The 23519-nt window shown below is 35.3% G+C and overlaps 1 protein-coding gene across 1 annotated transcript in view; it reads left to right on the plus strand.

Annotated features, from left to right (window-relative positions):
* CCDC172 (coiled-coil domain containing 172) overlaps nucleotides 1-23519 on the plus strand; it is a 76500-nt gene that overhangs the window by 15815 nt on the left and 37166 nt on the right. The gene's annotated exons all lie outside the window — the stretch shown is intronic.

The raw sequence follows: 23519 nt of genomic DNA on the forward strand, positions 1-23519 counted from the left end.
CATAAATTGATTTCTTGTTTCTTTTATTCTCAGAGTTAATTATATGTCTGCCAATAACAATGAAAATATATTTACTTGAATATTTGACTTGGCATTTATTGACCAATTTATCAGGTAGAAGCAGCATAAGGAGAAACTAGAACATAATTTGAATAGGCCTGTGCTTGAGCTATCTGCACAATGATACATTCAGAAAATATTTTGGGCATTTATTTTGGAAGTTGCTTGTGGTCAAAAAATGTATTCAGGAAGTACAGTATTTTTTTCTGTTCTGTAAAACCTAGGTAGCATGTAATTAGAACTTAAATGATAGCATTTGCCTTTCAGGGCTCAATGAGTCCTTTAAAATATATGGTTGCAAAAGTCTCAGATTATACAGTGTGAGTACTTTGTGAATTGGAGAGCTATAGTATACCTGGTTAGGTTTGGTAATATGAAAACAGAAAGACAAGAACATGCTGTGGATTTGCGTTAATGCTTACCAATATACCTAAAGCTTCTGATCATCTAAGAAAGGTTTTATAGTATCAGTGACAGAGAAAATCAAAATTAAGGACTCACAGAACGTTTGTTGTTTCTTTTAAGCATCTAAAAGAGTTTTTTCTTTTTAAAAATAGTAGCATATAGTTAAAATTGGGGCATTTAATCTTTATAAACATATTACATAAAACCTAACATAAAGCTGTACTCCCTCAAGAGGAAGTAAATGGAGGAAAGTCTGAGGCTGTTTTATTTTTTTTTCTTCTCCAGTTTTAAACTATTGCATAAACATCATAACACTAATGAAATAATATTCCATGAATTTTTAAAGGAAAGTGATATTGAAATAAACAAGTAACTTAAGGTGGCTTCATTTACTTCTTTACTTCAAAATATACTCATTCATTTTTCTTTTAATTAATAAAAGTTAGGAACCCTCCCAGAACAGCAGGCAAAGTCATATCCGTTAGTACTCTATTACCCAATTAGGGAAAGAACAAAATCACAAATTATTATCATTTTTAATATTGAAATAGAGCTTTGTAATTGAGATTTTTTCCTTTTTTTAAAAGTTTAATCAGAGAAAAATTTATATCCTACTTGAGTTAAATTTTACTGTTGATTAAAAGTTGCCTAAAAACATAGATAAAAGAAAGACATTTTTTTCCCTCTCTAATTAACATTTGTTTAAATAACAATACATGTGAATTATTTAATCTTAATTTTAAAAAATAAAGTAGAAATTCTCCTTATCACAATTTAATACATACCTATAGTTGTTAGTTGTGACCAAGCACTTTTTAAAAAGAATTTATTTTATTTATTTTTTATACAGCAGGTTCTTATTAGTTATCCATTTTATACATATTAGTGTATATATGTCAATCCCAATCTCCCAATTCATCCCATCACCACCCCCCCACCCCGCTTTCCCCTCTTGGTGTCCATACGTTTGTTTTCTACATCTGTGTCTCTGTTTCTGCCTTGCAAACCAGTTCATCTGTACCATTTTTCTAGATTCCACATATATGCGTTAATATACGATATTTGTTTTTCTCTTTCTGACTTAGTTCACTCTGTGTGGCAGTCTATAGGTCCATCCACGTCTCTACAAATGACCGAATTTCGTTCCTTTTTATGGCTGAGTAATATTCCATTGTATATATATGTACCATATCTTCTTTATCTATTTATCTGTCAGTGGGCATTTAGGTTGTTTCCATGACCTGGCTATCGTAAATAATGCTGCAGTGAACATTGGGGTGCATGTGTCTTTTTGAATTATGGATTTCTCTGGGTATATGCCTAGTCGTGGGATTGCTGGGTCATATGGTAATTCTATTTTTAGTTTTTTAAGGAACCTCCACACTGTTCTCCATAGTGGCTGTATCAATTTACATTCCCACCAACAGTGCAAGAGGGTTCCCTTTTCTCCACACCCTCTCCAGCATTTGTTCTCTGTAGATTTTCTGATGATGCCCATTCTAACCAGTGTGAGGTGATACCTCATTGTAGTTTTGATTTGCATTTCTCTATTAATTAGTGATGTTGAGCAGCTTTTCATGTGCCTCTTGGCCATCTGTATGTCTTCTTTGGAGAAATGTCTATTTAGGTCTTCTGCCCATTTTTTGATTGGGTTGTTTGTTTTTTTAATATTGAGGTGCATGAGCTGTTTATATATCTTGGAGATTAGTCCTTTGTCTATTGATTTGTTTGCAAATATTTTCTCGCATTCTGAGGGTTGTCTTTTCGTCTTGTCTGTAGTTTCCTTTGCCATGCAAAAGCTTTTAATTTCATTAGGTCCCATTTGTTTATTTTTGTTTTTATTTCCATTACTCTAGGAGGTGGGTCAAAGAAGATCTTGCTGTGATTTATGTCAAAGAGTGTTCTTCCTATGTTTTTCCTCTAAGAGTTTTTATAGTGTCTGGCCTTACATTTAGGTCTTTAATCCATTTTGAGTTTATTTTTGTGTATGGTGTTAGGGAGTGTTCTAATTTCATTCTTTTACATGTAGCTATCCAGTTTTCCCAGCACCACTTATTGAAGAGACTGTCTTTTCTCCATTGTATATCCTTGCCTCCTTTATCATAGATTAGTTAACCATAGGTGTGTGGGTTTATCTCTGGGCTTTCTATCCTGTTCCATTGATCTATATTTCTGTTTTTGTGCCAGTACCATATTGTCTTGATTACTGTAACTTTGTAGTATAGTCTGAAGTCAGGGAGTCTGATTCCTCCAGCTCCATTTTTTTCCTTCAAGATTGCTTTGGGTATTCGGGGTCTTTTTTGTATCCATACAAATTTTAAGATTTTTTGTTCTAGTTCTGTAAAAATGCCATTGGTAACTTGATAGGGATTGCATTGAATCTGTAGATTGCTTTGGATAGAATAGTCATTTTCACAATATTGATTCTTCCAATCCAAGAACATGGTATATCTCTCCATCTGTTTTGTGATCTTTGATTTCTTACATCAGTGTCTTATAGTTTTCTGAGTACAGGTCTTTTACCTCCTTAGGTAGGTTTATTCCTAGGTATTTTATCTTTTTTGTTGCAGTGGGGAATGGGATTGTTTCCTTAATTTCTCTTTCTGATCTTTTGTTGTTAGTGTATAGGAATGCAAGAGACTTCTGTGCATTAATTTTGTATCCTGCACCTTTACCAAATTCATTGATTAACTCTAATAGTTTTCTGGTGGCATCTTTAGGATTCTGTATGTATAGTATCATGTCATCTGCAAACAGTGACAGTTTTACTTCTTTTCCAATTTGTATTCTTTTTATTTCTTTTTCTTCTCTGATTGCCATGACTAGGACTTCCAAAACTATGTTGAGTAATAGTGGCAAGAATGGACATCCTTGTCTTGTTCCTGATCTTAGAGGAAATACTTGCAGTTTTTCACCATTGAGAATGATGTTTGCTGTGGGCTTGTCGTACATGGCCTTTATTATGTTGAGGTAGGTTCCCTTTATGCCCACTTTCTGGCGAGTTTTTATCATAAATGGGTGTTGAATTTTGTCAGAAGCTTTTTCTGTGTCTATTGAGATGATCATATGGTTTTAATTCTTCAATTTGTCAATATGGTGTAGCACATTGATTGTTTTGCGTATATTGAAGAATCCTTGCATCCCTGGGATAAATCCCACTTGATCATGGTGTATGATCCTTTTAAAGTGTTGTTGGATTCTGTTTGCTAGTATTTTGTTGAGGATTTTTGCATCTATTTTCATCTATGATATTGGTCTGTAATTTTCTTTTTTTGTAGTATCTTTGTCTGGTTTTGGTATCAGGGTGATGGTGGCCTCATAGAATGAGTTTGGGAGTGTTCCTTCCTCTGCAGTTTTTTGGAAGAGTTTGAGAAGGATAGGTGTTAGCTCTTCTCTAAATGTTTGGTAGAATTCACCTGTGAAGCCATCTGGTCCAGGACTTTTGTTTGTTGGAGGATTTTTAATCACAGTTTCAATTTCAGTGCTTGTGATTGGTCTGTTCATATTTTCTGTTTCTTCCTGGTTCAGTCTTGTAAGGTACTTTTCTAAGAATTTGTCCTTTTCTTCCAGGATGTCCATTTTACTGGCTTGTAGTTGCTTGTAGTAGTCTCTCATGATCCTTTGTATCTCTGCAGTGTCTGTTGTAACGTCTCCTTTTTCATTTCTAATTTTATTGATTTGAGTCCTGTCCTTTTTGTTCTTGATGAGTCTGGCTAAATGTTTATTAATTTATTTATCTTCTCAAAGAACTAGCTCTTAATTTTATTGACCTTTGCTATTTTCTTTGTTTCTATTTCATTTATTTCTGCTGTGATCATTATGATTTCTTTCCTTCTACTAACCTTGGGTTTTGTTTGTTCTTTCTCTAGTTCCTTTAGGTGTAAGGTTAGATTGTTTATTTGAGATTTTTCTTGTTTCTTGAGGTAGGATTGTATTGCTATAAACTTACCTCTTAGAACTGCTTTTGCTGCATCCCATAGGTTTTGGATCGTCGTGTTTTCATTGTCATTTGTCTCATTTCATTTGTCATTTGTCTTTGATTTCTTCAGTGATCTCTTGGTTATTTAGTAACGTACTGTTTAGCCTCCATGTGTTTGTGTTTTTTACGTTTTTTTCCCTGTAATTTATTTCTAATCTCATAGTGTTGTGGGCAGAAAAGATGCTTGATATGATTTCAATTTTCTTAAATTTACTGAGGCTTGATTTGTGACCCAAAATGTGATCTATCCTAGAGAATGTTCCATGTGCACTTGAGAAGAAACTGTAATCTGCTGTATTCGGGTGGAATGTCCTGTAAATATCAATTAAATCTATGTGGTCTACTGTGTCATCCAAGACACTTTTGAGGGTAGTTATACTTAATTGCTTTTAGTCTCTATGACTTTTTCACATGAAATTCCTTTACAAATTTCTCCTGTCTTGAACATGTATAGCTGATCTTTTAAAGTTGTAATAAAGAGGTTTAGGTATATTTCCCCTTTTACATTCACCTTGGTCAGTTGTACAATTCCATAGCCAGTCAATGTATATCTGAGTCTGGCGTCTCTACTATGGAAGATGATTTTTTTTTTTTAATTTTATTTTTTATTTATTTATTTATTTTATTTTTGGCTATGTTGGGTCTTCGTTTCGGTGCAAGGGCTTTCTCCAGTTGCGGCAAGCGGGGGCCACTCTTCATCGCGGTGCGCGGGCCTCTCACTATCGCAGCCTCTCTTGTTGTGGAGCACAAGCTCCAGACGCACAGGCTCAGTAGCTGTGGCTCATGGGCCTAGTTGCTCCGCCGCATATGGGATCTTCCCAGACCAGTGCTCAAACCCGTGTCCCCTGCATTGGCAGGCAGATTCCCAACCACTGCGCCACCAGGGAAGCCCTGGAAGATGATTTTTCTTTCACACCCAAGATACCTCATAGTTGATGGTTTGATGGATGGTCTCTTCACTCCCCATAGATGCTTCCGGGACATTATTTCTCTACCTGCTTGTGATAGTTAATGCTATATTCTAGACTCTGCCAACTTTCCCCGCTTCTCTTTTCTGTCATCCTACTAACTCACAAGGGATAATTATCCTCACAAAGGATAATTTCCCTTGTTCTTCAGAATTTAGCACGTGGCTCTCAGGCTTCCACTCTGTGTCAACTCTTGCCGTCATCTTGGATGATGTCATCGTCTTTATGTACTATTCAGCTACCAACCTGGCCTTTTAGTTCTTTGGTCTCCAGATTTTCAGTGACCTTTTTCTCCATTCTACCTCAACTACCTATTTCCATAATGACGAGTCAGTTATTTGCTACTATGGCAGCACTCAGGAGATTCCAGGAGATTTTGGATCCAGTATACACACATGGACGTTAGCTTCAGCCTCAGCTGAGACCTTCACACTGCCAGGAAAACTGCTGCATTTCTCTTTCTCACTCTCTGCAGTGACTGTTGTAAACCTTTACTCTTCTCATGTATTTTATCCTCTCTTCTCAACTACTTAACTCTCATGATAACTTTGCCTTTTATTTCAAAGAGAAAATAGAAATCATCCAAAAGGAAATCTTTTATTTTCCCACATACAGATCTCCAAACCTGCCTAAGTGGAGAAACTTCTTCTCCTCTTTCCTGTTATGGAGAAAGTGCCTTTTGTTTTTTTTTTCTTCCTGACAGTGGACAGTTCCTCCACCTATGCTTCAAATCCTATCATCTCTTATATCATCATTATTGTCATCATCAGCATCTTCATCATTATTATTGTTTTTATGCATATTAGTGGGAAGGACCCTATAGAGAGAGGTTGAAGATAAACACTAGAGAGAAAAGATGGAAGGAAGGAATGGTGGAAGGAGGATGGGATCCAGAGCATAAGGTAAGAATTGGCCTTAGACAAGAGGAGGGATACCTATTCTGTTGTAAAAACTAAACAAAATAGGTAACATTTAGTAAATACTATATATCAGGCCTTATGCTAATCATTTTACAAACATTATCTCAGTTAATTCTAACAAGAACCCTGTGAGGATGCTAGTATTTTTACTCTGATTCATTTGAGAAAATCAAGACTCAGAAATTTAACTAACTTTCATGAGGTCACACAAGTGGTAAGTAAGAGCTTTAAGGTTTGAATCTATATTGGGTTAACTAGAGAGCCCTTGCTCTTAACAGCTATAGTATAGTGTAAAAGGAAGGAATAAGGAAAGGATGAGAATATAGAAAAGTTTAAAGACTTAGTAACAGGAAACTGAAGGTATGATTCACGTAAAGTAGTCTCCTGGCTCTATTATTTCAACTAGTTTAATGAGTATGTGTTACATATGTTTAATGAAGTTATTAATGTTTCATTTCTTTGTTCTTCTGATTTACCAGTTGGATGGCCTTTACAACAAAGTTAGTACCTTGAGTTTGGAAAATCATGTGGCTACTCATTGCTAAAGATCCAAATCAGACAGGCGGCAGTTTAGGATGAATAGTATATGGCCTTTGCCTTTGAGAGCCTTAGAGTCAAATCAGAGGTATTATCCCTTCCTTAGAGATGAGGCTCTATCAGTTCAGGGTGCTCTTGATTGCAAGTCACAGAAATTCAGTTCAAAACGGCTTAAGCAATATTGGGAAGCGACTTATATATTTGAAAACCCAACATTTGATTCAGCAGTTATATCAGTTGGAATTGCATCAGATTGCTTAAAATAAAAGTCTAGCCTTGGTGGCTTTACCAAATAAGGATTTATTTTTCCTCATGTAATGGGAAGTTCGGAGGTTGGCAGTCAAGGGCCGTTTACTAAAGTGGCTCAAAGAAATCGTAAAACACCCCAGCACATTATATCTTTTTGTTCCACCATCCTTAGCATGTGGCTTTCATCCTTGTAGTCACAGGTACTGCTCCATCCCTAGTCATAATATCTGAATTCGAGCTGGAAAAAAGAGGAAAAGATGAAAATCAAAAGGCTTCTTCTCATGTGGCTTTATCATTGTTTTGGTGGAAGGGAAGTCCTCTCCAGTGACTTGGGCCTGCATCTCAAGGGTTACAGTTTTGTCAAGTGGTCAACCCTGAAATGGAATCTGGGAATGTGAATATTTATAACTGGATGCATTATTGCTGTGAATAAAGCTGGAATTTTATTAGTAAAGAAGAATGGTAGAATGGCTGGTTGTCCTTGTGTTCTCCCAATAGTTACTAACAACTCCTAGAGTCATATGCTTTCTTTTCAAAATCAGGGAGAGAAAGAAGGAAGTTTCCAGAAGCTTTCTCTGAAAAGCAGGGAAATTGTTCTTGTCAGATACCTTCTTTCATGTCATTTTCACAAACTGTGACATTTGACTATCCCTGAACCAATAACTGTGGTCAAGGGGTAGTAACTTCTCCCAAATTCAGTGGGCTGTCTGGAGATGGTGCGGGTTTCCAAAAAATAATTAACTAAGAAATTAACTACCAAGGAAAGGAGGAATGCACATTAGGGAGACAACCAGGTACAACAGTATCTACTACAAAGATTCTAGTGGTTAAAACCAGAATGGCCATGTAGAGACTCCCTGTAGTTGGTTGAAATGTTTCATGTTAATTATTGATTATGTTTATCATTTAATCTTACTATGATTTGTCATATATGATGGAATGTAGTGCAAGCTTTTCCCCTCTAAGTTATCCCTCAGTCAAAAAGGAGTAAAGCTTTCATGTTATAAAGTGCACTTTAAATTCCCGTATTTTGAACAAGAGCTCAATTAATGATGGTTTGGGATGCTTGGAGAAATCACCTGGTTGAACTGATAAAAAAAACTAGGCAGAGACATTTAACTGATTTAGTTATTATTCCTGGGAGTATGACCTCAGAATTCTAAGTGCTAGGTGTCATTGTAAAAAAGCCACTTAATGATGTAAAAGAAACCCATTAATTACTGAAACATAATATTGTGATTAAAAAAACCTATAAAAGTTACATCAGCATGATACCATTTAAAAACACACAGAACAATAATACATCTTATAAGGGAAAATATATAGTGAAAGTATAATGACACACATGAGAATGATAATAGCACATCAACTTAGTGATTATCTCTCATGGGAGTGGAAGATAAACGTAATCAGGGAAGGGTATACAGCGAATTCCAGCTGTATCTATAATATTTTATTCCTTAAGCTGGGGGACATAGCTGTTAGGTTACTAAAAAAAAGTAAAGATATATTTTAAAAGTTACAGAGCAATGACTTTTAGTCCATTCTAAAGGTTGTGCAACCATAACTATCTGATTCCAGAACATTTTCATCACCCCCAAAAGAAACCCTGTACCCATATTAGTCACCCCCCCATCTCCCTCAAATCCCACCAGCCCTTGGTCACCACTAGTCTACTTTCTGTCTCTGGACATTTCGTATAAGTGGAATCATACAATAATGGCCTTTTGTGACTGTCTTCTTTCACTTAGCATGTTTTCAAGGTTCATCCATGTTGCAGCGTGTGTCAGTACTTGATGCCTTTTTATGGCTGAGTAATATTCTATTGTATGGATGCACCACTTTTGTTTATCCATTCATCAGTTGATGAACACTGGGTTGTTTCCACTTTTTAGCTATTATGAGTAATGGTGCCGTGAACATTTGTGTACAAGTTTTTGTAGAACATATGTTTCAATTCTCTTGGGTATTCCACCTAGGAGTAGAATTTCTTGGTCATATGGTTAATTCCAGGTTTAACTTTTTGAGGAAACAGCAGACTCTTTCTATAACAGCAGCAGCATTTTTACGTTCCCACCAGCAGTATACAAGGATTCCAGTTTCTCTATATCCTCACCAACACTTATTTTCTTGGGGGTTTTGGTTGGTTGGTTTGTTCGTTTGATAGCCATCTTAGTGGATGGGAGGTGGTATCTCGTTGTGGTTTATATTTCCAGTTCCCCAATGAGATTAATGTTGAACATCTTTTTAGATGCTTATTGGCCATTTGGCACATCTATTCTTAACATGAGCTACTTAATTATTGGTCATATAATTGGTTGAAATTCTTTTATGGAGGGGCCTTGTCTCTGACAAGTAGTAATCTCTCTTCATATTAATAGAACTGAAATTATTGTATTTCCAAATGAAGTAAAAAATTATTACATATAACATTTGTTGGACTCCTTTTTCTCAAGTTTGTTTTCATGATCTTAAGAAAATAAATCTGAAGAATATTTCATGGTAATAGCGTTTAGAGCAAGCTGAATAACAGTATGCCAGATAGGCTTTCTATTTGCAAGTGCTTTTAAATCACAAAAGTTGCACACTTCCTGGCTTGGATCCACAAAGTGGAAAATCTACTGCACTGTTTCTAATTGTTAAATCTACTAGTGTGCTTCTATTCCTTTTTTTAAAAGAGCTACTGTAAATAAATTGTTTACCCTAAAATGTTAGAAAAGTTTTGAACAGAAAAAAAAGCTTCCTTTCCAGGAACTGAGAGAATGGTCTTCTAATTAAAGACAGTAAGTTTGCGGCTCAGTATGCAGAAAGCATGAGATTAACATTTAGTTTGCTAACCTCGTAAGAATATACAGCACAAAAGAATGCCTTTTTAAAAGTTTACCTTTTGATTTGTGATTTCTTAGAAAATCAGTTAGCTATGTTCTCTTCTCCTATTCATTCACTCAACAAATATTCATTGAGCAACTCCTAAACAGCACCAAGAGTAATTGGCAAATAAATTATATAACAACTTTCTGCCTTAGAGAGTTGACATCAAGCAACTTCAACTATATAAACCTAACTGTGAACTCAAAATTCTTGATGTTCTCATTTTTTTAAAATTGTGTAATTACTTTAAACTTTCTCTATATAATTCTACAAAGAAAGCTTTATCACATTTGTCATGAATAATTATCTAAAATGTGGAAATAGATGAGTTCATCATATATTTTCTGAGTGTAGCACTGGACATTTTCTAGTAGCACACCTGACTGGGGATAATCTGATTTTCTAGGGTGTGCACCTTTGCAGTGGGTTCTTTTATTCTTGAATATACCAACCATTATTTGACCACAGGGCCTTTGCAGTTGCTGTCTCCTCTGCCTGAAATGTTTCTTCCCTCAGCTGTTAGTGTTTTATACACACTCACTTCTTTTAGCTGTCTCCCAGTAGGGTGGCCAACCATTCTACTAGAATGTGAGACTCTCATTTCTAACACTGGGACAGTCTCATGCAAATTTTGATGGTTGGTTACCTTACTTCTAGGCTCAATTGCCCCTTTAGAGCTGTAGTTCTCAAAGTGTGATCTGTGATCCACGGGCGTCCCCAAGACTCTTACAGGAGTTTTGTGAGGTCAAGCTATTTTCTTAATAATACAAAGCTATTATTTTGCCATTTTCACTGTGCTGATACGTACATTGATGGTGCAATGGCAATGGTGAGTCAAACTGTTGGCAACTTAGCACAAATTAAGGCAGTGGAAACAAACTACTAGTAGTCATTGTATTCTTCACTGCCACCCACTCACACTAAAAAAACAAAACCCACCAGTTTCACTGTATGCCCTTGATTAAAGTGTAAAAAATATTGTTTTCAAACTGACCATGGTGTGTATGTGTTTTTAATATTGTGTGTTGAAATGGAAAGTTCACATAAAGTACTTCTATATTCCAAAGTACAGTCATGGTCTCAAGGGATAGTATTTGTATGATTGTTTGAGTTGCAGTATGAACTAGCTATTCTTTTTCTGGAATACCGTTTTTACTTGACTAATTGACAGATAAGTATAGTTATTTAAACTTGAGCATTTGGCAAAATTTTCTCAAAAATGAATGAAATGACCCTGACATTTCAAGGCAAAAATCTGATATTATTATTATGCCAATGATAATATTCAACCTTTCAAACAAAAATTAGAATTTTGGGGGCTTCCCTGGTGGTGCAGTGGTTGAGAATCCGCCTGCCAATGCAGGGGACACGGGTTCGAGCCCTGGTCTGGGAGGATCCCACATGCCGCGGAGCAACTGGGCCCGTGAGCCACAACTGCTGAGCCTGCGCGTCTGGAGCCTATGCTCCGCAACAAGAGAGGCCGCGATAGTGAGAGGCCCGCGCACCGCGATGAAGAGTGGCCCCCGCTTGCTGCAACTGGAGAAAGCCCTCGCACAGAAACAAAGACCCAACACAGCCATAAATAAATAAATTTAAAAAAAAAAAATTAGAATTTTGGAAGACTCAGGTTTGTCATTGTAAGCTTGACAGTTTCCCAGTACTGAAAGACTTTTCTAATGAGTTTGTTGGTGATATTAATAAGTGTTATTTTTTAGTATTGTATTAAGAAGTGTATCAACATTTGGAGGATCTGAATAGTTCAGTGAAGGAATATTTTCCAAATAACCAGCACATAATTTTACAGAATTGTGCATGGATAAAAGATCCACTCAAAGCACAAAATAGACCAATGGTTTTTATTGTAACAGAGGATGAAAAATTTATTGAAGTGGTTTCAGATTCCACATTGCAACCAACCTTTAAGGAACTAACACTTATTAAGTTCCTTAAGAATATGCGTAATTGTTTGGAAAGGGTATTAAAATAACCCTCCCATTTCCAACTATACATCTATGTGAGGCCAGGTTTTCTTCATATACTTCAACCAAGAAACATATTGCAAAAGGTTGAATAAAGAAGCAGATATGAGAACCCAACTGTCTTTTGTTAGAAGAGATCTGCAAAAAATGTAAATGCAACTCTTCTTACTATTTTTTTGTTGTTTTAGAAAATATTATTTTTTCATAAAAATATATTTTAACATACAGTGGATTTATTGTTATTCCTAAATGAATTAAGTGTTTTCAAAATTTCTCAGTTTTAATCTTTGATACTGAAAACATTTATAGAAATAACTCAAAAATCATCAAATAAAAGTCCTCAGTAATTTTTTAAGACCATAAAGTCATAAAGACCAAAAGTCATAAGATCAGAAAGTTTGAGAATGGCTGCTGTAGAGGACCGTTCCTTAGCTCCATATATAAAATAATATGACCTCATGCCATCAGTATCTCTATCCTTTATTCTGCTTTATTTTTCTTTGTGGCACCTAATTTCTCCTGATGTATTTGTATTGATCTGTTTACTGTTTGTCTCTGCCCAGTGGCATGTAAGCTTCACAAGGAATACATCAAATATTCATCTATTTTATTCACTACCGTTATTCCCAGTGTCTAGAACAGTGCCTGAATCACAGTAGGTGTTAAATAAATATTATTGAGTGAATAAATTAATTTAATTTTTTTCTCTTAGAATTCTCTGTTTTCTGTTTTCCTTTTCTGTGAATTCTGCTTGTTTCATCTGATGGCCTTCTCACATGGTGGTACATTTGCATATGAGCTTTAAAATTTTTTATTGTGAACTTATCTTTAGCAGGGCTTTTCTTTCTTGGGAGTCCTACACATTCTCTTGATAAAAAAGATGTTCCTAAGGAGCAGTTTGACCGCAGCTGCCAGAACCTTGCAGATTTCATTTGTTCAGGACCAGTTTTCATGTTAATTTTTGAGCTCAGGATTTCTGCACTGCATGGCTAGGAGACATTTGAATCTCACATCCATGAACAATTCAAGCTTGGGTTTGGGGTTTCTTGGGTATGATTCTTCTCCCACTCATGGATCAATGGAGGCAGCTCACTTTTATGCTGCATCTCCAAGCCAGTGGATGGAGTTCTGTTACTCTGCTTGCATAGCCAGCATAGGCACTTTTTTTTTCTTGCAAAAAACAAAAGCAACAGTTTAGTTTAAAAGAGTGATAGTCGTTGAAGTCTTTATACTCCTTCCCCTGCCCCATTTCCAGGCTGAGAGGTAGTCTCTGCCAGCAGTTTCCTTCCAGGCATATATTTTTTTTTTATTGAGGTATGGTTAATTTATAATGTGTTAGTTTCAAGTGTGTGTGTGTGTGTGTAAATATATATATATATATATATATATATATATATATATATATATTCTTTTTCAGATTCTTTTCCATTATTGGTTATTGTAAGATATTGACTATAGTTCCCTGTGCTATACAGTAGGTCCTTGTTGTTTACCTATTTCATATATAGTAGTGTGTATATGTTAATACCAAACTCCTAATTTATCTCTCCCCTCTTCCCCACTGTCTCCTTTGGTAACCATAACTATCAATCTAATTCTTGACATGCTTCCATGTCTTGGCTGTTGTAAATAGTGCTGCTATGAACATTGGGGTGCATGTATATTTTCAAATTATAGTTTTCTCCAGATATATGCCCAGGGGTGGGATTGCAGGATCATATGGTAACTCTGGTTTTTTAAGGAACCTCCATACTGTTTTCCATAGTGGCTGCACAAATTTACATTCCCACCAACAGTGTAGGAGGGTTCCTTTCTCTCCACACCCTCTCCAGCATTTATTATTTGTAGACTTTTTAATGATGGCCATTTTGACTGGTGTGAGGTGATACCTCATTGTAGTTTTAATTTGCATTTCTCTAATAATTAGAAATTTTCAGCATCTTTTCATGTGCCTGTTGGCCATCTGTATGTCTTCTTTGGAAAAATGTCTATTTAGGTCTTCTGCCCATTTTTTGATTGGGTTGTTTTATGATATTAAGCTGTATGAGCTGTTTGTATATTTCGGAAATTAATCCCTTATCGGTAACATCATTTGCCAAGTATTTTCTCCCAGCCCCTAGGTTGTCTTTTCATTTTGTTTATGGTTTCCTTGGCTGTGCAAAAGCTTGTAAGTTTAATTAGGTCCCATTTGTTTATTTTATTCCTAACTTTATCGAATGAGCCCCGTATCTCCCTTTGGCTTTCACTTTGAGTATTATTTGGGCATTTTTAAAACCCTAGCCTCTGTTGCCTGTATCCAGTCTCAGAGATACCCCTTGGACTTGAATTCTAGCATGATGATTTCTGGCATGATTATTTCTCTCTCTTGCTTTTTGGCTTACCTATGTAAATGACATATATTTTAAATTAGTTATGTTTTATCCAGCATTTCTCTTGTCTTTGAATAGAAAGTTGGTCTTTCCCATATTTGTTTGGATTGTCATATTAACCAGAATTCTTCACTGTAAAATACCTTAGTGCTTCAACTTCCTCATTCCTGAGTTCCTATTTTTTATTTATCTTTTGGTCAATCTGTGTAATTGTTCAAGTAATTTTTCAGGAAGAATATGTGCATGAAACTGTTTTGTTTCTTTTTTCTTCCCTGGTTGCTGTAGAAATTGTTTTTTTATCCTCATGATTCCAAATGTGTGCACAGATAAACAAATTTGTGTATCTGTCAATTTTGTCTAGTCCAAGGATAAGTCTCCCATTTTAACCGTAAATGTTATATTCTGGTTTATTTTTCAAGTACCCTTATTTCTTATAGCTTGGATCATTGTTCTCTGTTCTCTGAATCTGTTATCTTCTGTTATTTGCTAGTTTCAGCAGTATTGGACAGTCCTTTATACTTTATATCACCGATTCCATCTTTTGCAGTGTTAGTTCTATTATTTAATACTCTCTGCAAATTTAAGTTCTGTGTTGCTGTCTTTTTTACATTTTTAAAAATTTTCTGTCTTTTTATCTCAGCTTGTATTTTTATCTTATTCTCTTATGTCCTTGCTTGCTCTTGTTTTTTAGTGGACATATCTTTGTTTGCATCCTCTTGACATCAAGTAGTTGATTAACAAAAAAAATTTTTGTACTTTGTAGTAAAATTATTATAGGTGTATTAATACTCTTTCTCTATAATCTGTCAGGCACTTCTCTTTTTCTCTTCTGTGACGGTATTTTTGTAGAGTGTATGTTGTTATTCTGTGAGAACTGTTCAGACTTGCGTTTTGCCAACAGTTATAATATATAAATTGTTCTTTGTCCCATTCTTGTTTTCTTGAGTTCTTGAAGAATGAACTGTCTTCTTAAAACTAAAACTGCTGTTTGACAGGTTGATGTGAATATCCCCAACCCAATTTCTAGTGTTAGTGGAATACTTGACTGAGGTGTGATCTTTTCTTGATCATGTGCCAAGTTTTCTTATTATGAGGAGGAAAATGTATGTTTTAAAGAATCTGTGACGTTTTATAGATCTTCCATTAAAAGCAGTACATGAAAAATCACTACCCTCAGCATTCCATTGTCTTATATCCTGACAGAACAGGAAGATGTAGTAATAGGTAAGGTGAGGTCCTGCCTCCTAAGTTGCCAAATTGCACGGAAGTCACCTTATTTCAAAGTAGCTCCCCAGCGAGAGTCTTTCAGATTAAGAAGTATCGTTACAGAATGTTCTTGGCCTATCAGTATTTGTACTTTACTCTTCTTTCCCTAATCAGATTAATATCTAGCTGAATCAGCAGTTCTCTAGAAATGGGAGTTTATTTTGAGGAAAAGGGGAAGAAAAATTTTGGAGATGGAGGGTTACTTTGAGAAGGGTAGATGTAGGTTATCTGTAGACTTTGGAACACCAGAAGGGTTCAGGAAAGGTGTATGGAAACAGTCAAAGGCAAACTGGCTATTCATAGCTGTGCCTGTGATCTCCATGCTGCAGGAAAAATTTCTTATATAGCCTTTGGTGCTTGTGTGGTCTTATGAATTGTTATTGCCTGAATTAAAACTTCAAGATAAGTTGAAAGGTTGCCTACCTCAGCTTCTTTGATTAAAACTAGTTCCATGGCTTTAAATATAGTCCAGTTTCCCTTGGTTAAAATTCTAATCAATTTCTCTCAAGAGAAGACAGAAATGCAGAAGGAATGGGAGATACGTGACCACCACAGTAGGAAAGTAGATCAGGCTGTTACTCTAAAATGTTCTTTTCCTCTTTATTATGAGCTCCTGCTCCTCTCAGTCTTTATTAAGAGTGCTTACTTATGTCCCTACTGGAAGAGTGGATATACTCCTGGGAAATTCTGAGGATCTGATGCCATTATATTTGGTGAACGTGCAGTTTTTTGTTTGTTTTTTGCTGAATTGAACTAGCTCTATTATTTTAACTCTTCATAAAAGTAATACCTGTTTATTGCAATATTCAAAAGATAGAGATAGGCAAAAAACAGAGTGAAAACCACCTATAGTTCTGCCATATAGTTAATATTTTCATAGGTTTTCTTTCAGAATTGTTTAATTGCATGTATTTTTTTTCTTAAATGATTTGCTTTTTTCCATTCACTATACCCTGGGTATATCAGTAAATATATATCTAAATAAGCAGTTTTTAATGGTAGCATAGTAAATGGCTATACCATATTTTAGTTAACTAGTTTTCTATTGATAAGTGTTTACTATTACTATTAATAGTTACTGTTATTAATATCACTGTGATGATACTTTTATACATACATCTGTGTGCACTTATGTTTTTAGGATAAAGTCCTAGAAATCAAATTGCAATGTCAATGGGTAGATACAGTTGACCCTTGAACAACATAGGTTTGAACTGCATGGGTCCACTTATGTGAGGATTTTTTAAAATAAATACAACAATACTACATGATCCGATTGATTGAATGTGTGGATTAGAACTGTGGACATGGAGAGCCACCTGTAAAGTTATATGCAGTTTTTTAAAAAATAAATTTATTTATTTATTTATTGGCTGCGTTGGGTCTTTGTTGCTGCACGCGGGCTTTCTCTAGTTGTGGCGAGTGGGGGCTGCCCTTTGTTGAGATGCGCGGGCTTCTCCTTGCGGTGGCTTCTCTTGCTGTGGAGCATGGGCTCTAGGTGCGCAGGCTCAGTAGTTATGGCTGGCGGGATCTAGAGCACAGGCTCAGTAGTTGTGGCACACGGGCTTAGTTGCTCCGTGGCATGTGGGATCTTCCTGGACCAGGGGTCGAACCCATGTCCCCTGCATTGGAAGGCGGATTCTTAACCACTGCACCACCAGGGAAGTCCCTATATGCAGATTTTTGACTGCAGCAAGGGTCAGCGCCCCTAACCTCCGTGTTGTTCAAGGGTCAACTGTACTTTTAAAGCTCTTGATAATTTCCAAATTGTCCTCCAGAGAAGTTCCAGTTTATATTCCCCCAATATCACTATTTGTACAATAGAAATTATTGATTTTTTTAACAAATACAAGAAAAATGGCATCTTTTATGGTTTTAATTTGAACTTTTTAGTTTACTTATATTTTTTCATTTGTTCAGATTGTTCATATTTACTTTGTGCTTTGCCTATTCATATCCTTTCCTTGTCTTTTTCTCCCTGAATTCTAGCTTTTTATGTGCTATAGGTATTACCCTTTCTTTGTCATTTGTTGCAAATTTTATTATTTGTAGCTTGGTTTTTTATGATTTTTTAATCAAAATTTAGAATGTTTATGTTGCTAGAATTTTTAATCCTTTTGTTTGTTTCTGAAATTCATTGTTTAAACAATGTCTTTTTCCAATACTTTTACAGGTTTTTTTCTTTAATTTAAATAAAAATGATTCTCCATTTTTGCCTGGGTAAATGTCACATGTTTCTCATTGACTATGATATATATATGTGTGTGTGTGTGTGTGTGTGTGTGTGTGTGTTATATATATGTGAAACTGTATATTTGTGTTTGTTTTTAAATATTCTATATTATTCTGTTAATCTATTTGTTTTGGCACCAGTATCATATTCACTTAATTACATTAGCTTTAAAATATCTTTGACCCTGTGGAATGACAATTTGTTTTTCAGGAATTTCCTGATTCTTTTTTTTTGTTTTGTTTTGTTTTCCTAGATAAATTTGAGATCATTTTTTCAAGTTCCAACAAAGTAAAAGTATTGGGGTTATAATTAAGATTATACTAAGTTCATTTGGGGAGAACTGATATATTTACAACTCTGAATCTTCACATTCAAGAGTATAGCATAGGGGCTTCCCTGGTGGCACAGTGGTTGAGAATCTGCCTGCCAATGCAGGGGACACAGGTTAGATCCCTGGTCTGGGAAGATCCCACATGCCGCGGAGCAGCTAAGCCCGTGCACCACAACTACTGAGCCCACGTGTCACAACTACTGAAGCCCGCACACCTAGAGCCCGTGCTCCACAATGAGAGAGGCCACTGCAGTGAGAAGCCCACGCACTGCAACGAAGAGTAGCCTCCGCTCGCCGCAACTAGAGAAAGCCCACACGCAGCAACAAAGACCCAACTCAGCCAATAAATAAATAAATAAATTTATTTAAAAAAAAAAGAATATCGCATATCTTTCTATTTATTTATACCTTCTTTTATGTTCCTCAGTGCAGGCTTTTTCATATAGGTCCCACATACTTCATATTAAGTTTATTTGTGTTTTGTTTAGTTTTCGGTTTTGTAAATGGGATCTTTTCCATGCTTTTTTCTATTTATTGTTGGTAAATAGAAAAAATACTAGTTTTTGGTATTTATTTTGTTACTAGCCTTTTTACTGAATTCTTTTCTATTTCTAAGTTTCTCAGTAGATTTTCTTGGATTTATTAGGTACACAGTAATCACATTTGCCCAAACAAACAAAAGAGAATTGTGTGCCAGCTTTTATTTTTAGAAAGTACTTGAACTGCGTTTTTTAATTTTTTTAATTTATTTTTATTTATTTATTTATGGCTGTGTTGGGTCTTCGTTTCTGTGCGAGGGCTTTCTCTAGCTGTGGCAAGTGGGGGCCACTCTTCATTGCGGTGCGCGGGCCTCTCACTATCGCGGCCTCTACTTCTTGCGGAGCACAGGCTCCAGACGCGCAGGCTCAGTAGTTGTGGCTCACGGGCCTAGTTGCTCCGCGGCATGTGGGATCTTCCCAGACCAGGGCTCGAACCCGTGTCCCCTGCATTAGCAGGCAGATTCTCAACCACTGCGCCACCAGGGAAGCCCTGTGCCAGCTTTTTAAATAATTGTTATCTCTTGTTCCTTTTCTTGACATACTGCATTAACAAGAACTTCCAGAACAGACGTAAATAGCAGTGGTCTTATCAGGCATCCTGATAATCCTTAATGAAAAGATGAGAGATGAGCCAAGACTTGACTGAGATGAAGGAATGAACCATGAGGAATCTGGGGAAAGAGATTTCCAGGCATAGAATATCCAGTGCAAAGGCCTTGAGGAGAGAGTGTGGCTGGATGTTCGGGGAATAACAAGGAGGCCAGTGTGGCTAGAGAGGAGTGATTGAGGAGGAAACTGGCAGAAGATTAGATTAGAGAGGGAATAAGAGTGCAATCATGTAAAGCCTTATAAGCCATTATAAGGACTAATATTTACTAATACTGAACCTTCCTTGCTTACTATATTAGGATTACTGTGTCATAGTGAGTTCTTCTTTAAGCATTGCATCTGTGGTTAAGAAATATATTTATAAAAAATAGATCTTTTTTTTAAAAAAGTTAATATCTGCAATTGATAGAGTATTCATTGATGTACTCTAGTGTTGAAACGTCTTTTATCATAGTCATGACAAACGCATTATTTCCCCAGTTGCTGTGATTACGAATGTGAAATCTTCTACCTAACTTTCATGATGTTTTCTTATATAGTGTTGCCTGTTTTACTCTTGGGCAGAGCATTTAGTCTGCAAAATACCAGTTCCTAAAGCCTGAAATTATTTTAAGCAACAGCAACCACAACAAAGTGTAGATTGTACTTTGTACTTTGCTTACTTGGACCCAAACATTAATTTCAAATCCTCAGTCATTCTCAATTTTCAAGTTATTCTGGTAGAAAAATACCTAAGGGTGCCCAAGCAGCAAGAGTGGTGAAGAGTCACAAATCATGGCTATGCTGAAAACTGACCTAGTTGACCAGATAAGTCAACTGACTGGGGAAACTACAAGCTCTTTTGAAAAATCAAATATTCCAGGAAAAATAAGACAGGGAAAGGGAAAAAAAAGTGTTTATTTCTGAGAGAAGTAAAATTAACCAGAGTGTTGGCACTGTTATAAATTAAAATTTTCCAAAACAGCAATATTTTCTGACAAAGCTTGGCTGTTTGATTCTAGCATATAACTTTAAGGCTGCGCGCAAATATTTTCATTTCATTTGTAGTCAGAGGAAGGAAAGAGATTAGAAAGAGAAATTTGAACCTTCCATCCTTTTCTTTTTATCATTTGTAGCCCCTTGAGATCCCTGGGTAATTTAGCAGATACAGCCAGTAGTTTCTTAAGTTTTTATTTATCATGGATGTCCAGGCTACCATGGATATAAGGTAGTGCCTCAATTCAAACCTGACTCAGATAAGTTCAAAAATATCTTTTTAAATTACAATTTTACATCTCTTCTAGTATCTTCCCAATTCTGATTCCTACCCATCACTTTTGTGACAAAAGAAAGGTGAGAGAGATTTCTGATGATAATTTATTCTGTGAAATGACCTCATCTTGTGATCCTATCAACATCTTCAGGGTTATATTTGGAATATTTATATATACATCAGTAGGTCTGGTTTTCAAAAGCAAGAATGCAAAAAATAATTTAAGAAATGAGTTGTGATAACAGGAAGAACAAAAGGAACAATGAGAAACACATTCTGCAAATGGGTGGTCTTGAAAGGCTTTTTTTAGTAGTGAGAGTTAATAACTTATACTTGGTAGAGTGGAACTGGATAAATCCTAAGGCATTTGTCCCATTAGTTCCATTAAAATAGAAGGTCTAATAATATTAGACCCCATGTAGTTTCTGCAACCATAACTTAACTGCCTTCCTCAACTTGTGAGTCAGCGTAGGCAATCTATTCTTTCTTGACCTTCCTAACTTGAGCTTTTCCAAAGTCCTGCTTCTTTCTCTTTTACTCTCTTTTCCCTACTTGCCAATTCCATTATGCATTAAATGTTTTCATCACCGATCCTAAGTAAATTTAAAAATTAATGTTACTGTAATCTTTCTGTAGTTATTGATTCTCTGGGGCTTTTTAGATCTTGATTAAAAGAGGAAAATGTGTGAGTAAAAGATAAAGACAGAGTGTAAAACAGAAAGTAAGAATGAAGAGTACACCAATAATAAGAATGAAAACAAAAAAATAGAAAAGACCTCAAAATGGATAATTTACATAGAATTTTAGGGAAGAGGAAAATTATAGCTCTACCCTTCTTATAGATCTTTTGAACAGCTGTCTGATTTTCATTTGGGGTATATAGGTTTCATCTTTTCAGGTTATGGTAAAACATTCCAATTAAATGCCAATATGTCTAATATCTCTCCTTAATAATTGTTATTTTCCCTTTTAAGAAAGAAGACATGAGCTCAGTGATAATTTTAGGTCTTAGTGATAGCTGGAAACAGAGCACCTTAATTTCTGAGTCCTTAACATAAGGCTTTTGTGAGTTCGAGTGATAAATTTGCTTGTCTTATTTTAAAATTCCTTAGTTTGATAAATAATATTTTCTCCATTTTTGGTTTTCAGTGCAGGTTTGACTACAGATCAGTGGTAGAAACAGAATCAGAATTTAGGAATTTTGATTCTGAAAGGCGTGTTAAATGAAATACCTAATTGGATTAAACCAAAATTTATCCAGCCTGATATTTGGTCTCAAAGCAGTTTTGTAAACATTCATGGTTATTGTTCATAATTGCAACTCTGAGAGTTAGGAATATACTGCAAGCAACCTTTTCTCAATAAATTCTGATGGACCTAGTATTTGGTAATTTTTCTGTCTCTTAAACTTATATACTTTCAATTTATGCTGTTGTCAGAGACTGAAGTCCCTTTTTAGTACCAAAAGTATCTTTTTGCTACTTTGAAATAGTTCTCATATTTACATATTAGTATCATGATTTAGAGGCAATAAAGTCAGAAGACCTGAATTTTAGTCCTGGGTTTGCCCCTAATTAATTATATAACCTTTGTTAAGGTATTACTTCTCTGGAACTCATTTTATTCTCATTTATATAATATATACTAAATAGCTCAGAAGTATTTTCTTATTCAAAATAAATGTGCTAAAATTCATGATCATACTCTTGTTCACCATTGTTACCAGTTTCTATATAATTTTATAGATCAGACCATATGTTTTCTAATTTCTGTCTTCTCAGACAGTAAAATACTAACTGCCCATTCTCCCTTCCCCCAATTTTGAAAGTATTTTCTGAATTCCTTTGGTCATGTAAATTGCACCTTTCTAATCTTTCTCTATTGATGTCTTTCTTAAGATAAAGTTGATGAAATCAGCACCAAGTGCTGAAGGTATGGGCAGATGGGCTATGATATTATATAAATTTAAGATCATATTTTCTGTTTTATTTCAGCTACTTTCTTTTTAATGCCAGTATTTCTAGGGCTTTTTAGCCATATCATTTCAAAATGTCTTTTAGGCCAACCCTTTGCCTCTGGACTAAACTATCCCTACGCTCTTTATTATTCAATATCTTCTGGGACAGAGATTTCACAACCTGTCTCTCACCTTGAGGAAGTTCTTACAGCTAACAAAAATCATGCTTTCTGCAATTTAAGTTGAATTTATTTCCTTTTCCTTTTCTCTGTGGAGATGGGAACAGCCCCAGATTTGAAGTGATGCTTTCTTATGAGGGCCAGTAGTGAATGTAGTGGAAAGATTATTTCCAGTCTGGCATCATTTTTAGCTTTTATATATTAAAGCTTCCTGACTTTCATTTCAATGTTCATGGTCTCAAGAGATGCTATTCTTTACAGCCCAAATGAAATAACAGTTACATATCTAATATTAATGTTTATTTTATCTTTTGCTAGTTAGAACCAAATGAGCTACTAAAATAAAAAATGAGTTCTCAAAACCCATTTGAAGACTTTAGCAGATTTGTGTTTTATTTGGTATAACTATAGTCATGGGACTAGGTTTTTGCCTGTGGTTTTTAGATTTTATCTCATAATTTGATTAGTCATGATTTATTCATCCATATCTTTCATGTAAGTGATGAGAATAGAAATTTGTTCTTTAAAACAAGCTGTCTTAAAGCAGATTTCAATGTGTGTCATCAAAAAGCTTTAGTACCTAAGGTACAAATTGTGCTAGGTATTAGAAAGGAAAAAAGTAAACACATTCTCTGCCCTTGAGGCACCTATAGTCTTATTAGGGGAAGAGATTATAAAAATTATAATTATAAAGCATTTGTAAAATAATTTAAGATAGAGCATATAAAGTAAGATGTCTAATGTGAATTTTATTTTTCATTTTAAAGATTAATATAAAAATTTTATACTGTACAGATCTGTTCTATTAACTAAGGT

Source organism: Balaenoptera borealis (assembly GCF_965194805.1).
Source record: "Balaenoptera borealis genome assembly, chromosome: 10".
NCBI lineage: Eukaryota > Metazoa > Chordata > Mammalia > Artiodactyla > Balaenopteridae > Balaenoptera > Balaenoptera borealis.